Below are 17,343 nucleotides of genomic sequence, written 5' to 3'. Positions count from 1 at the left end.
AAAATTTGCACGATATCAAATAAAAAAAACACAAACTTATACCATTTCTTTTATATATCAACTGAACTAAATAGAACACGCATACTATACGATATTCATTTTTCAAACAGCATTAGTGTCGTTTGTAAAAAAATAAACTCTGATATTAAGCCAGTGTTGCTATCGACCCAAGCAAAATGAACCGTATTATTACGGGAAAAAATTGAATTCGAGCTGAGGTAGTACCGACTCTTAAGTAATACCGTAAATAAATTAACTGATAACATGAATAGATTTAATTTTTCTCTCAGTTTTCAACAAACTTGCCATTGACCGATAAATATGTAAGTAATAAAACAAAATCGAACATTATACATCACATATCTACCATTATATTTTACTACCACAAAGGTTTGAAGGAATAATTAGGCATACTTGATATATCTTGACTTATATGAATTATGTGTTTTTATCAAAGATGCAGCCAAACGTTTTCCTAAAGATCTTTCTTCGTGTTTTTTTAGTTTTTCTACCTTTCGTCATTAGTCCTCTTTACAGTTGTCACAGTTTACACAGTCACTCTATCGTGCGTGATCAGGAATGTGCGCGGGAAAGCTTGCACGCGCTATCGTGCGTGATCACTTGTGTGGTTTTTTTAAAGCTAACGTTCTTTCGATTGCTCGTGTTTGATTTTGTTACAATGGAAAGAGTGTCCGCGTAAAGGTTAATAGCACAGGCGTGTTGGAGTGCGCGTGTGATGGGCGCAAGCGCGCGGTCTTTCCCCTTTCCTTCCAACGTCTTTACACGCGTGCTTAATCACGCGCGATTGTGTCTGTGTAAAGCCATTTTCAATCAAACATTAAAGAGATAAAACTATGAATCAGCATGGATAATTATCGGATAAAAATCAGTTAATTACCAGGTAATTATCATGATAATAACATAACAAGTATTTATTATTTGTTTGCAAATGTCAGAAACGATAAACACTAAAACACGTAACTTGGAATTACGTAGAAAATGAATTAATTGCATCAGGACCATTGACTTACAATTATATGGACGTCGGGTCCGCGCTAAAAAGTGTCCGAACTTATAGGGCGTTAAAATCGTATACAGAGCGTCATTCACGCTTTAGTCTTTGTTTGTTCGACTGACAGCGAATCAAGCAAAATTAGACAGTACTGCGATGACATTACAATTTAAATTCAACGTTTTAGCTTTTTCATATTCCTTTACATGTCACTACGTTTAAATAGGTTCACTTGGGACATTTTTTTCGTGGTTTGTGTATTAGACCCGTCGTCCATATAATTGTAAGTCAATGATCAGGACATAAAACATACTTAGAATTTTGAATCGATGTATGTACGTAATTTTATTTGAATTGTGTGTCTGGTAGTAAGGGACACGCCTGTTCATAACAGTTGCCTCAGAGCTTTAAATCACAAAGATCTGAGTGGCACTGCCACTGCGCTCGTCACTCTGAGACATAAGTTGACAATTCCTATGTGCTTGAAATATGTGCTCACATTACCTACTGCCATCGAGTATATAACCGGAAATAGAGACGAAATAATCCACCTCTGGTAACTTATCAGTCAAATGGTACTGATATCACTTTTAAATGTCAACACAAAGTAGAAAGCTAAAATAGTACAGCGCCAACAATGGACGTACGTCGTACGTCTCCGTATATTCCAAAAATATTCTGTATTTATTGTAATAAAGATAATATCTCTAACTATAGTGTCTAGTCCTTTCGGTAGTGTGGGAAAATCAGCAAATAATTACAAAACAAACAGAATCACATTTCATCGGTAATCAATTAAATATTAAATTACGTAATTTTTCAATTTTCGTCCATTATATCAAAGCTCTAGTTTAAAGTGAAACAATTGACGACACCCGTCAATTGTTTCGAATTCGAACTGGCCAATCGGAGCGCAGTTGTCACTAATGATATGGCAGAATAGTTTTCAAACAAATTAAATGACATTTCATCTCTATTTCTGGTTATATACTCGATGCCTACTAGTTGGGAGCAGAAATAGGGAAGGCGGCAGTACTTCCCTGGACTTGAACAAGGACAACTAAGTGCTGCTACTAAAAATTGGTGCTAAAGATCGGCATGCCCTAGAAGTAAATATACCTAATTACAACTAAATTGTAAAGAATACGAAAATCTTACCAGCAGCCGTTATTGTCACGCAAATCGTCAAACAGACTAACAAACAACCTTTAAACTCCATTTTGGACTACTCAATGTCCTGACCTTCGGAACATTAATTCACTATTGTCCTAAGTTCTGGCCTCAGCTCGTATATAGCTGGTCACAATTATATAAACAATGCATTTTGCACTATTGTTAAAAGAAATGCATTTTCAATATTTTTCCGCTAAACATGCAGCGCGAGTATTGTTTCGGTGATTGTTTAATTTTGAAAGAAATTTACATACCATATATAAATCACCGATGAAGCCAAGCTTGTCGAAGAAGGTTCACAACCTCTGCAAAACAAATGACGTTTCCCTCTCCTCACCCTTGAGAGTCATCACACTTATCGATAGAGATTCGCAATAAGCCGGTCAGAAAAACCATTATGATCATGCAATAAGAGCGAAAAAAATCGTTCCGATTCCGTTTCTTAAAGAGAATCATGCTCACCAGTTGATGCCCTAAGATACCTGACCCAATAGGCGACCTTCTGGTTCTGACAGCCTTCTTAAGCGTTCTACAGGAAAGAGTGAAGAGATTCCAGCTTTAGGGTTGAAATTTGTGTTCTGTACTTAAGTAAGTATACGTTTAAAGAGTAAGTTGGCTTATAAGTTATTTATTTAAGTTTAAACTAGCTAATTTAGACATTACAATAAAAGCTAGGCCTAAATTAAATTAATAAAATTGGGTCCTCGCGGCATGGTATTCTAATTAGTTGGACAAGGTAGCTGCCGGTCCTTTGGTTTCCAAACAGTATTTAATTTTTTTATAATTATTAATACAAACAGAAAAAAATCCTTGGATCCGGCCGGATTGAACCGACATTACAAACTAAGCCACGGAACGAACTTACTCACAAATTTTTCTATGTAGGTACTTGTTTGTCGGATCTTTATATCTGGTCTTTAACGACTTTTTAGCCGTAGCGCCATCTGTGAGAAATCTACGAAAGTATTTTGTCTCCTAGTTAGGCACCTTTACAGATACCAGCCCTGGCTAGATGTCGCTATTCATCTCTAGCCAGATTCGTCCTGTGGCTTAGTTGGCATAGCGTTTGACACGGTTTGCTAGAAGACGTCGGTTCGAATCCGGCCGGCTCGAAGGAATTTTTTCTAAGTGTTCGATCTTTGTATTAACAATTATAACAAACTAGTGGAGTAATTTCACAAAAAAATAATTGAATTGAATGGTGATAAAACATGACATTCAATAAAACACTTAAGTATATTAATTTTTTTGATAAAATTTTGAAAAGACGTGGGGAACAGGGATCCCACAGACCAAGGATATCGACTCCAAGGGGTGTAAATAGGTAGGTGAGCCAAGATCCTGGTACTCTGTAGTCTTTATGCCAGCTCAGCTGCGGAGCCAACCCTCTGGCAAAATTATTTGAAGCTGCGTCATAAATGTGAATATCTAAAGGCATATTTTTATGTCATTCGTGTAAAATCTTTAATCACAATAAAAAGATATTTATTTACCTTAACTTAGGTCTAGTTTACAAATCTAGGTTCGACACTCCCTTTAAGTAAACTTATACTTGTGCAAGGAGTCCCGCTGTTCCACATTATAGCACAGGAATGATTAGTATAATTGATTTTACATAACAATGATTTAAAATTAGGTGTTTATTGGTAAAAATGTAAGATGGTACATGCGAGAGTGTGTTTTCATCTAGGAAAACATAGGTTTGTCTGTGTGTCTGTGTATGTAATATACATATATTACTGTGTAAGTGTGATTAATGTGACTTATTCACGAGGGGTAAAATATTAGTTTTGAAGTCCCATTGGCCTTGTATTACTTATTTCGATAGATGATATTACACGAATGAACATGATTTTCTAATTGGTTTTTAAGTTGGTATCTTGCTAAAACGGAAATTCATTTATTTATTATGGTACGATCACAAATACACTTGTAATATTTAATTGAAATAACATTATTAGCACAAACCTTTGCGACTGCTATCCACTTATAATACTGTATACAACTTTTTTGTGTGATACTAAGAAACGGGACGAACAATTTACGCCTGGTGGTAAACGACACGCCTACGCGTGTCCAATTATACATAGCAGTTGCAGGCCCACTCTCACTTTTAATCGCAAAGATCTTAGGGGCACAGCCTCTGCTCCCGTCACCCTGAGACATAAGTTGAAAAGAAAAAATAATTATTATAAATTACACATAGCTGATTAACATAATTGACATTGCAGATAAACTGCAAGAAAGCCGCCTACGTTGGTACGGCCACATCTTACGGAAACCGGCATGCTATGTGGGAAACAAATGTCTGGCTATGCCACCTCTGCCGGGCCCCGGAAGAAGGGGCAGACCCAAGAAGTGCTGGCTTGACGTTGCCAAGGGTGATTGATATGCGTGCCAATGGTCCCACCACTAAGGATGCCGAAGACCGCGCAAAGTGGAGGAGAAAAAGCAGGAAAGCGGATCCCGGGCTCCGCAGCAACACTGCTGAGGACGCAACCGGGACAACACGCAGATGAGAGAGAGAGAGAGAGAGATTAACATAATATGAAAAATCCAAAAATGTTAAATATTAAGTAAACATTAAACTACATTGATTACAAAAATAAAAAAGAAATTACAAACGCTGAAGATATCCTCTTAAAATTATTCAAGCTTTGTGAAAATATATCACAATCTGTACCAGTACAGATATTATCGTTGTAGTGGCTCATCCTGTGTAATGGTTTATTGCATAATAATATTATTTGTTTGATGGAGCGACTATTCGAGTATCGAGTGAGGAACATTAAAATGAAATAAATTGGTGAAATTACAGCAACATGGGACGTCAACTTATGTCTCAGGGTCACATCTATATAATATAGATAGTATAGTACTACAGGTACGTACATAGTATGGGAACGTGGGGTATTGGGAGCCCGCGGGTAATTTCACCATCCCAGGTAAGCATTAAAATGTATAGATACTACATTGCATTTACACTAGCTATGTCACCATATCTATCAAATTATAGATGTTGTGCTTGAAATTGCAATAAAAATAGAAATGTTTTTACTGTTAATGTTTTGTTCTTTTTACAACTCGATGTTACGCGGTTAAAGAGAGCTATTTGGCTCCTTACCCCATTGCAATATTTACTGGATATTGGTTTTTAACTTGTATATTTTATTACTTTAACTTTTTTTTAGATTGATTGTATATAGTGGCTCCCATTTGACATACGAGATACTTACCGGCTCGTCGTCGATCGTTCGATGTTTTAGTATTTAACTAAATATTATATTTTGGTTTCATATTTTTTCTGTGATTATTTACTACCCAGATATAATATAATTATGACTTTTATTATCAATTTCCCTCAGTATGCTCCCATTCCCCCATTCCCCTATACGTCATAGAGTTAGTAATAGGACTCTAGGTGTGGGACTCCATTTTTTTAAGCGTTGTAAGCGCCTATTCATAACAGTTCCAATCAGAGCTTGAAACCGGCAAGATCGGAGGGGCAGTGCCATTGCACCCGTCACCATATAAGTTGACAAGTCGCATGTGCCTGTAATTTGACCAGCACCCTTACCCTTCCAAACCGGAACGCAGCAACGCTCAAATTATTTCACTTCCCTGAACGAACTTTTTCACATCGTCTTCAAGATGCTGTAACTGTTGCTCCACATTCTGTCTATAAGCGAGTTCGTTTTCTTGCGTCATACTAACTAACTATAAACACTCCAATCTGACAGGCGTCCTTTCCAAGAAACAGCTCTCGACATCTCACTGGCACACTGCTAAGCGCAGCTAAATGAAATTTTTCAAAAATCTGTCAGTGTATTTCTTTTGTAGAGCTCTTGACAGTATACTGTGAACACGTCGGTATTTGTTTCTGATAGGAATCCACCGCTCTAATACCGATTTTTTGGTAGATTCCACTAAGCTCAGAACTTTGTTTTTAATCGCTCCGAATAACTTCTCAAATTTTTCCTTTACGCCTTGTTGTCCTTAAATATTAAATATAATAAATTAGTTACATTAAGAAAATGTACTTGTCGCACTTCTATAGCATTAGTAGTGTAACTCAAAATATGTGAAATTCAGGATTGTAGTATTGCTGTACGTAACATTTGATTCTCTTCACGTCAATACAAAAGTGTCGTTAGAATATTGTGAGAAACAATTAAAAACATATATTTAACTCACAATGAGTTAAACTTGCTTAGATGGCTGTAAAAAACAATAACCAACATACATAAAAGTCTGTTACAGGAAGTTTGTAATTCGTATATCAACGATTCTGAATTCCCTCTGTGGCCGAGTTACTATATACCGGACTGCCACGCAGAGGTCCCATGTTCGATTCCCGGGTTCGGGTGTAATTTGTAGTTGTGTGTACTATGTGTACGACACCGGTCAATTGTTTCGAATTCGGGCTGGCCAATCGGAGCGCAGTTGTCACAGTAATGATTGGGCAGAATAGTTTTCGAACAAATTAAATTACATTTCGTCTCTATTTCTGGTAATATACTCGATGACATAGACAAAAGGAAATTTTGAGTCTTATTTTTTTTTTATTTATTAAGGCTTTGGCAAAGCCATCAGCCTAAACATGAAGTTTAATTATATTTCAGTAAATATGGCCGCCACAAACAGGATAGGCAATTTGAGGCGGCGTGCTTGGATTGACTCGGGATTCCTTAAAACGGGCCGATTCGGGTATTTTAGTTCGAGATTCGTATAATTTCGCGTATTAATCTTCGATTAAGGCACAACAGCACTATCTTATTCCACTTTAAACTAGATTTCACAGAATAATTGAAAGTCAAAATAAAAACGACACTTTTCCCTCCAAAAGGTCCATAGCGAATCCCATTTTGAGTCTTATAAGGCGCCATTTCATTCTGTCATTTTGTAAGCAAAACAATTTAAAAAAATATCTACTGTGAACCAAAATTCTCTAATATATTCACTAAATTTACATAATTTTTACGTTTCGTTTATTCGTTGTGTTCACTAGAGATTACATGAAAACTTTCTATCTTTACATACTTAATCTATTTCAACAAGTTTCACTATAAAAAAAACCTCAAGAAACAGAGGTTGTAAACTTTTTATAAAATAATAATATATTATCGTGTCATTTATAAAAGCATGATTTCTTAACGTAACTTGTAGTCTGAAGAAAAAGTTCTATGATCACTGGTTCTTTGTTGACATTTTTTCTAATCCTAAAAACGAAGCATATGTGACTATGATCTAAATCCTCTTCTTAAACGAGACTCGTGTCCAGTAGTGAGATATATGGGTTCATGATATTGGGAGATGATGACGATGAAAATCAATTGTAACGTGATTCCGTTCTATTATCTATTTTGGTTTATTTTTCTTATAAAAGGAAAATGAAACTATAAACAATGACAATATTGTTATTCAAAATCAATCTTTAAAATGTATCGAGTTCTTAGGTTTTCGCGATTGTTACACAAAGGAAATTTTTCCGGATTTTTCAAACAAACCAACAACAACCAACCGTGACCACGGGACCTGTAAAGGGCCCGAAACGTTGGTTTGTTTGAAAAAACAAATATACGCGATTTAAATCCGGAAAAATAGTTTCATTTCCAATCTTTAAAATGATTTACACATACTTGTTTTTTTATAAATGACACTAAAACTATAACCACCATAAAAATATTTCTGTAATAAAATATTAAAAATTTACCAGTAACAGTATACGCTAGACAGAGCCACAAACACGCTAATAAACACAGTCTACGCTCCATAATAGTCCGCACAATGGCCTAATTTCGGTGTAAATACAATTCTGTCGTCATTTAAACGAGTTCTTTGGATTTGTAGAAAAATGGATTTTGAATAATGCCTGCTTTGTTAATGACGAATAAAACATATCCAATTTTTTGAGAAAGCAGGTATTTCTTAACCGACTTGAAGAAAAAGAGGTTCTCTATTCGATTGTACTTTTCTTACATTTATGAACCGATTCCGATGATTCTTTTTTTGTTGGACCTCGGTATTGGTCCCATTTAAATTTGAAGGAAATATTCCACTTCTAAAAGTGGCAAACTAGGGGATGAACGGGTTTCGCGCACTTTTAAGTAACCGATTTCAATAAAACATGGCAAATAGATGTAATTCCACGAATTTTGAGGTCGGTTTTTTTTCAATAAAAGAGTTGCAATTATTATTGCCATTTATATATAAAAAATAAAATTAAATTAACACACACACACATACACACTCATAGCCCCGCACTAGAGAAACCCTGTTACGCGGGTGCCATGTATACACAAATAGGTAGACAACCACAGATTACACCCAAACTCACGAGAGCAATAAATGTAGGCTAAACAAATATTTCTCCCGGCGCGGGAATCGAACCCGGGACCTCTGCGTGGTAATCCAGTATGGTAGCCGTTCGGCCACGGAGGCAGTTATATTATGTTATTTATATTGTATTACGCGTCTTTTTTCGTTTTCAAATTATATTTTATGCACGCAGAATGTAACAATGATGCAAGTTGAACAGTCAAAGTAACAAGGTTACATTACATCATAATGTCGGGACGTAATTTCCAAATCGATCTGGTACGGATGCAACGCAACCTTCGTTGTTAACGATAGTGTGTGAATCACGTTCAGAAATCTCCTTATTTATGAGGATTATAAAAAAAACCTATTGCGCACCAAAGCAAGGTCACATACGGGATTCAAATTCAAATTTATATATATATATTCATAAAGACAACACCGTACATTGCTTATAGATTAGTCGATTGCCAGAAATTATACATATATTAATAGATATACATAATAATATAAACAACGTATTGTTATACATTTTTTTAAGAAAATTAACATTTCGTAAGTATTTAGAACCTATAAATTAGTTGACTTTGTGAAGAACGTAATAAAAAAAAAAGTTCTTCTAGTCATTGGTATGACTGATATGACAATTAAAATATTTTTAATGTAGGATTTAAACTTAGGAAATGATAATCTTAATAGAATTATGCTCCCAAATTTTTTTATAAAAACGTTTACAGTTTGTCATAAAAGAATCGTTTAGCTTAGTTAAACGAAATCGTGGTACCGAGACTTTGGACTTAGTTCTAAGGTTAATATTATGGACAACTTCTATCTTAATGAAATTATATAAATTTTTACGGGCATATAAAATATTTGAGTAAGTGTATGATACCAGTCTCCTTGAAATTGTCTGTATTTGTATATGTATTTTATTTAATAAATCACATGCTATATAAATGACACAAACATTTTTTTTCTTCACCTGTAAAGTTGTCAAAATTGAGACAGTACCGATTACCAGCTCACAGTCGATGTGTGGTTTGTACCCCCCATGAGAATTCCGTAGGACATTATACTATGAAAGTAACTAAAGTAAACTAGTCTAGGTATAGCAGTATCAACATTGGTAAGCGAACGTATTTGCGCAAGATACACGTTGAACAAAAAAAAAATGTTGTTAAGTATGATTTGATTCGAAAGTTTAAAGCTGTAAACTTGACGCAGAAAGTACAAATCCATCTTAATAGAAAACAGGAACATATTTAATTTTAATTAAGCTTGTCAAGTTAGCCCACGAAGTAAACTTGTTATTTGTCAGTTTTTGTCTTTCTATTCGTGCTGTCTGACTTGCGAACCTTGCTTTCTCTTACTACATTTAACTATGCCTGGAATTCTCTCTTGGTTTACTTAGATTTTATTATTATCGTAATATTAAGTGACGGGACAAACAAGACGTGTGCCAGATGGTAAACGATTCGCCTGTCCCTAAGAGTGGTTAAACACTGCGATTTTAAACAGCGATGCAACCTCGCATTCGTGAATCGCGTGATTGCATCGCTGCACTTGTGATTTATAGGCGATTACATCGATGCAAACGCGCTACTGCATTGACACAAACGCGCGATTTGTGTTAGAGAGAATTATTTGTAAAATGAAAGGTATCTCTCCTAACATCCCCACGGCATCATTCATCCCGCTGTCGGAACACCTCCTTCCTGGGCATGATCTACCTTGGCAAACTTGGAAGTCCCTAAATAGGTTGCGGACCCAAGTCGGGCGAAGGAAGGAGTGCATGCACGGGCGGGGTTACAGCTCGGAGAGCGCATGTTCGTGTGGTGTCTCTTCCCAGACAATGGCACACCTTTTATCCTGCTCTGCGTATCCATACACCAGAGACGCCGGTGATAAATGATCTCAGTCGCTAAGTACTGGTCCTCAGAATCGACACGCTAATCAGAAGATTTGTAAAATACTAAAAACCTTGCATGATTATATTACTTACATCATCTTAAACAATAATTTTTGTTCAAAGGGGTTAACTTTCGTATAAAAATAAAAATATTTAAAAATATCGCTCTTCTTAACGTATCGATGGCATAAATGCTTGCCGTCTCGTGGTTTGCCAAAGGCGTAAGGTACTGGCCGATTGTTGTCCAGGGTGCGCCAGATGTACAGGAAAGAAATTATTTTATGTTGTGCGGGCAGGCTCATATCGTGTACCACAATACATTGCTCTAAATCTGCTGCAACTACCTCCGTGAGCAAGCTGGGCTGACACGCTAAGTGCGGTAGCAAAATACCACCAAAATTATTTTTATGAATGGTAACTTATTATAACGATTTTTTAAGTTTATTGAATGTTACGATGTTTGACCACCATGATTGTATTGACCACCAGAGACCACCAGATTGAATTAATTTTGTGAAATTACCCTACTACTTGTTATAATTCCTAACACAAAAATCGTCAAACTGAAAAAAGAAACAAAAGGTTGGTGTTACACTTAAAACAAAAATAAAAAATACCGTAAGCCAAAATTTGATGGTTATTTGACGGTGATTTCATGAAATTTAATACTTTATTCAAAGAGAATTTTCCACCTTGTTATGAATGCCAAATCGTGATTTTACTACCATCTCAAAAAAGGTGTGGAATCACGGACAATACATAATAGATAAGACCGTTGAAAATAAATTTGACTTCTCAATTTCTGGTCACGCAATTTGAATTCGTGTTATGAGGAATCAAAATCTTTATTTTCTTAAATAAAGATTTAGATTCCTCATAGCAAATTTTCTAAAACATTTCTAAAAAAAGAATTATTTAAAAATAAGAATTTTTAGAAATGTTTTAGAAAATTTGCTACAGTCACTCGCAACGAGTCTTTAAAAAAAGTATATTGAGAGAAAAACGCCTTGAATTCAAGAAATAGCAAAATGAACCATTAAAATAATTGCTCCTAAATTAAAGTTAGGCGCTATTTATAAAAATGAATTTACATGCGTGAACAGCCACCCTTAAAGGTTGATGATTTTCTTCAAAATAAAATGGGACCACTACGGAAGTACCCCCTTTCCAATAAAAAAAGAATCATGAAGATCGGTTCACAAATACCGGAGTTATCGCGTAACATACATACAAAAAAAAAAAAAACGAACATACAGTCGAATTGAGAACCTCCTCCTTTTTTGAAGTCGGTTAAAAAAACTATTTCACATTTGGCGGGAGATAGTCTTTTATTAAATCTGTATACATATTTTTTTCTATAAAAAAACCGACATCAAAAGTTCGTAGAATGGAACCGGAAAGTGCGCGAAACCGAAATCATCCTCTAGTACGCCACCTTTCGAGGTGGAATATTTCCTTCAAATTTATACGGGATCACTACTGAGGTACCCCCTTTCCAACAAAAAAAGAATCATCGAAACCTGCTCACAGGTATCGGAGTAATCAATAATCATACACACATACCGCCAGCAGCAATGTGAGCATTACTGCGATCCGGTTTTCAAGGGTAATGGTGCTGGTGAAATTACAGGTACATGGGACTTGTCAACTTATGTCTCAGAGTGATGGGCTCTGATTGGCACTGCTACAGTTATGGACAGGCGTGTAGCACTTAGTATCATAATCATCTATACAACGTATTCTAATAAATAAATTAATTATGAGTATTTTGGGGCAATTTTTAACCCTGCAGTGGGTGAAGTCAACTTCACTGTGGATGATGATGAATTTTTGAAATTATAGAACAACTCTATCAGATACCGGACGCGGTACGCTCGATACAATTTCCTTAAAACATCGCTTATCTTCGTCCCGGGGGCGTCTGTTGCGGTTTATCTACCCTAGCAAGGAGGGTGCACGTCCTGCACCCCTTCTAAGGAAGTGTTTATAATACACAATTTTATCTAAGAAAGTTAACGACGTAACCTATTCACACATTGTCGTTATTAAGCCGCCAAATAGCGATCTGTGAGCTGTACCTTATACATTAGGTAGCAAGCTTCTCTACTCAATAATTTCAACGCTTTTCTTTGAAGGGACCTGTGGCCAGCAGTGGAATAAAAGTGGAGGAAAATAAGTGGAATCCAAATAACTCCAACACCCCTCTAAACTTTCTAGCGAACGTTTTGTAAAACAAACGCACACGCACGCACGCCTATACTATAATATCAAATGACGAGACGACCAAGTCGTGCGCCTGATGGTAAGTTACACGCCTGTCCATAACGTTGCAGTGCCACTCAGAGCATTAAATCGCAAAGATCTGAGGAGCACTACCACTGGGCCACTGCGAAATAGTATTGTTTGCTGACATTAACTATGACCATATTATGATACCCTCTCTAAGGTAGTTTATTGGTTTAATGCTAAAAATTTATTGCTTAATGCCAAGAAGACAAAATGGTCTTCTTGGGAGTGACTTTAGGTAGTAAACTTCAATGGTTTCCACATATATCTTCCCTGGCCAGCAGATTAAGCTCCGCTGCGTACGCAGTCCGCAGAATACGTGAGCTTACCGATGTTAGTACTGCTAGACTAGTTTACTTTAGTTACTTCCATAGTATAATGTCCTACAGGATTCTCATGTGAGGTGAAGCGGCAGATATTCAAACCATATTTGTATTACAAAAACGAGCGATTCGTTCTGTGTACCGTCTAGGCTCTCGGGTTTCTCACAGATAAAAGCTGACGGAGACTAAATGTACTGTGATGCCACAGTACATTTACTCAAATACAAAAATATAAATATGCCCGTAAAAATATACATAATTTCAATAAGAAAGAAGATATCCATAATATTAACCTTAGAGCTAAGTCCAAACTCATGGTACCACGATTTCGTTCAAACAAGGTAAACGACTCTTTTATGGGGAACGGTATACGTTTTTACAATAAGATTCCGAAGCATATATTATCATTTCCTAAGTTTAAAAACTACACTAAAAATATTTTGATTGAAAAGTCATATTACAAAATTGAAATCTACAATACAGATATATGGAAAGACGACATGGCTCTAGATTCCACACTAATTTGATTCAAAGTGTATTCCATAGCATTTAAGTTTATTTGAAAAGAGCAATCCTCCTTGCTCGTTCTTCTCAGGGAAGTCAGCGTAGTGAACGAGTAGTAACGTTTTCAAGTGTAAATTCATTTTACCTATGGAATAAATGTTCTTTGACTTTGACAGCGCCTGTTACCTGAGATATAAGTTGACAAGTCCCATGTACCTTGTAAGTTTACCAGTACCCTTACCCTTCAAAACCGGAACGCAGTAAATCCCACATTACTGCTTGGCGGCAGAAATAGCTTCATTACTATACCGTAGACCGGATCGAAGGAATTTTTTCTGAGTGTTTTTCTGAGTGTTCGATCTTTGTATTAATAATTATAACAAATTAGTGGAGTAATTTCACAAAAAATAATTGAATATCAATTCAATAAAAATTTAATTCATACAGTGAATAGCGACATCTCTCGCCAGGACTGGTAGTTGTAAAGGTACTAACTGGGTGATAAACCTGTCATAGATTTCTCATAGATGGCTCTACGACTAAAAAGTCGTTGAAAGACCAAGTACAAAGACACGACGCAAGCACATAGAAAAATTCGTGAGGTCCGTTGGTTCGTTCCGTGGCTTAGTTGGTATAGCGTCTGACACGGTATGCAAGAAGACGTCGGTACGAATCCGACCGGATCGAAGGAATTTTTTCTGAGTGTTTTTTCTGAGTGTTCGATATTTGTATTAATAATTATAACACACAAACTAGTGGAGTAATTTCACAAAAAATAATTGAATATCAATTCAATAAAAATTTAACTCATTACTATACTTCACTCTTTCACAAGGCGCTCTACTGCTACTAAATAATGCAAAAAGCAATTTGTGTATTTGTCTAGTAATGTTAATATTGTTATTCTATGAATAATTATCACACAACAACATTTCGTTAGTATGACGCCGCCCTAATCCAAATCTGTGACCGGGAAATGGATAATCTGTATTTAAAGTAATTGCAATCTTTATCGTTTGTTATTTCGGTCTGCCTATTATTTCTTTGTAGCAGAACAATTTAGTTTTGTTTTCTTACATTTTTGAGTCTGTTCTTTTGTGAGTTTTCAAAGTGGATGTCGCACTTGACAACTAACATAGTATTATATCAAAAATGGCGTTATATTAATAATTTATCTCCAAAATTTCGCTTTAGTGATGTGTCATTCATATACGATTACATTTCAAAGTGACGGGACAATACTGTAGCATGGAAACTAAATAGGTAATATTAATATAAATTGAAGCCTTTTGAGATAAAGTATTATCTCATAGTATTATATGTTAGTTGTCATGTGCGATATGTGAAATATTGCTTTAAGTCTTGTAAGTTATGGCAAAACATCCTCTCCTGAACAATTTTTATTTTACCAAAATCGTGTGTACATGTGATTTGTAAAGGAATATTATTATTTATTTTATATATTTTTTTAATAAGGTAAGTGTATCAATCTTTGACACTGTCCCAATGTATGACACTTTTGAACTTTTTTTTTAAATAAGAAAAGAGATATTGATAGAACTACAAAACCGTGTTAAATGTATCAGTAATGGCATAATATGAATTCCGTTTAGAAGCTTTCATCGATTCACTTAATATTTTTTTAACCGGCTTAAAAAAAAGGAGGAGATTCTCAATTCGACTGTATGTTTTTTTGTATGTATGTTACGCGATAACTTCGGTATTTGTGAACTGATTTTGATGATTCTTTTTTGTTGGGAAGAGGGTACCTCCACAATAGTGGTACTATTTAATTTTGAAGAAAATCATCCACCTCTAAGGGTGGCTGTTCACGCATGAAGATTCATTTTTATAAATAGCGCCTAAATTTTATTATAAGGAGCAATTATTTTAATGGTTGATTTTGCTATTTTCCAATTCAAGGCGTTTTTCTCTCAATATACTTTGAGTAGTGAGAACCGATTTTTATTATCTCCTGTGTCAAGTTCCGTATAGTGGCGAACTAGGGGATGAATCCGGGTTTGCGCGCTGTAATTCCACGTACTTTTGAGGTCGGTTTTTTTTAGTACTAAGATTATCAATTTAGCAACTGTTCTTGCGTACAGGTAACCCGAGATGAAAGTGCGTTGGTGTTCTTACAAAAATCATTAAGACTTCGAGTAGTGTGAGCGCGTTTATTAGTCGGAATTCTATTAATTATCGGTAAGTGTATATTAAAACTATTAGATAACTGTACAAACAATTTGTTTTGTGTGTGCTTATTGATGTATATCGTTTATATTTTATTTTAGAGGGCTGTCAAACACTTTTGCAAAATTTCAACGTTCAGTAGTAGTTGACACCCATGTCAAGCACTAGTACAAAGGAATATTTTTTAAGACTTAATTTCGACCATTTGGTAACGACGAAGTATATAGTTTGGATCACTCTGTTAGTGGCAAGTTTATATGGGTAGTTTGAGTAGTGTTTGAAATGGGTGTCAAAGACTGTTTTACTAAGGGGACCCAATGCTTGACAGTCGTACGTTGAGATGTCAAACAATAGGACTTAACTAGTGTCAACTATTGGTTACAGGTATATTGCAATGAGAAAATGCCACCAAGGATGTTACATTATTCGGAAGATGATGTATTGAAGGTGACTGGCGAAGTGTCTAAAGGGATTCTTATCGATGCACGATGAAAATATTTTTAATGTCATTTAAAACTACATATGTTAATTCAAGTTTCATCTTTCTATAAGTATCTTGCAAACATTTATTATTAATTTTAATAAAAGCATCTCGATTGATTATGTTTTTGGTTCTTTTATTATTTATTGTTATAAAGAAGTCAATCCAGTCAAATAACTATGAATCTTAACATAACGTTCTGTCAAATACTGGTACTATGATCTTACTTTGCCGTAAGTCAACCATTGGGACATCGGAATTTTTGTCATACACTGGTACATTTTTAGAGGTTGCTGAAAACTGGAATATTTTAATAATGCTATAGTAATTTAAAATTGTATGGTTTCTAGAAGATAAAAGACAAACCGTTAAATATGTTTACATTTCTAGGTAGTCAGTATGACTGATAATTAAGTATTTTTTTGGCAAAACATGTAATTTTTCGTCAAAAAGCGTCAACCACTGGGACATTTACCTAACATGAAATTAGAAAAACATTATAAATAACCTTTTCACCTCACTAGCTCGGAAAGGCTTTGTACTCATTACAAAAGCGTTTTTGAAATTCGAACTTGACGATGGACCTAACTTTTTCTTTCGATAAAAAAAAAACTACACGATTTGTCGAACATTATTTACGTAACATAAATCCGTTCGTGTATTTTATTCTTATTATTGTTGACATTAAATTGACAATGTTAACTAATTTTGTTTAATAAATTATTTTTTGATGTTCGAATGAATAAAACTGATTTGTTAGAGTGTAACTGTTCTCTATCATCCACTATTTTCTTCGCTATAGTGAGGTGAAAAGTTGTGTCTCTAGATTCGCTCGAGGTTCAATCTAAAGAATGCTTAAAGGAGAACAGATTGTCGAGATTGTGCCTGCGATACGATAATGATACCAACTTGAAGTGCTTAAGTCTGGCGTCGTAGTTCTTTACAGACTTAGCAAAAAAACAGTCATCGTGCACTTATCCAATTCAGAAGACCATAATAAACATTAAACATAAAGATATACGGTAGAAAACGAAACTTTAACTACTTAAAGTGGTGTCAATATAACAACAATACGAGAACATTAAGTCTGCAATGACAAACAGCTGGTTGGCCAGCGCTTTGTTAAATTGCGTGCTCGGTTAAGTGT

This window comes from Hyposmocoma kahamanoa, unplaced genomic scaffold (assembly GCF_003589595.1).
Source record: "Hyposmocoma kahamanoa isolate Upper Pololo Valley unplaced genomic scaffold, ASM358959v1 68, whole genome shotgun sequence".
In the NCBI taxonomy this organism is placed as follows: domain Eukaryota; kingdom Metazoa; phylum Arthropoda; class Insecta; order Lepidoptera; family Cosmopterigidae; genus Hyposmocoma; species Hyposmocoma kahamanoa.
The sequence above is the reverse complement of the archived record's forward strand: the minus strand, read 5'-3'. Positions refer to the sequence as shown.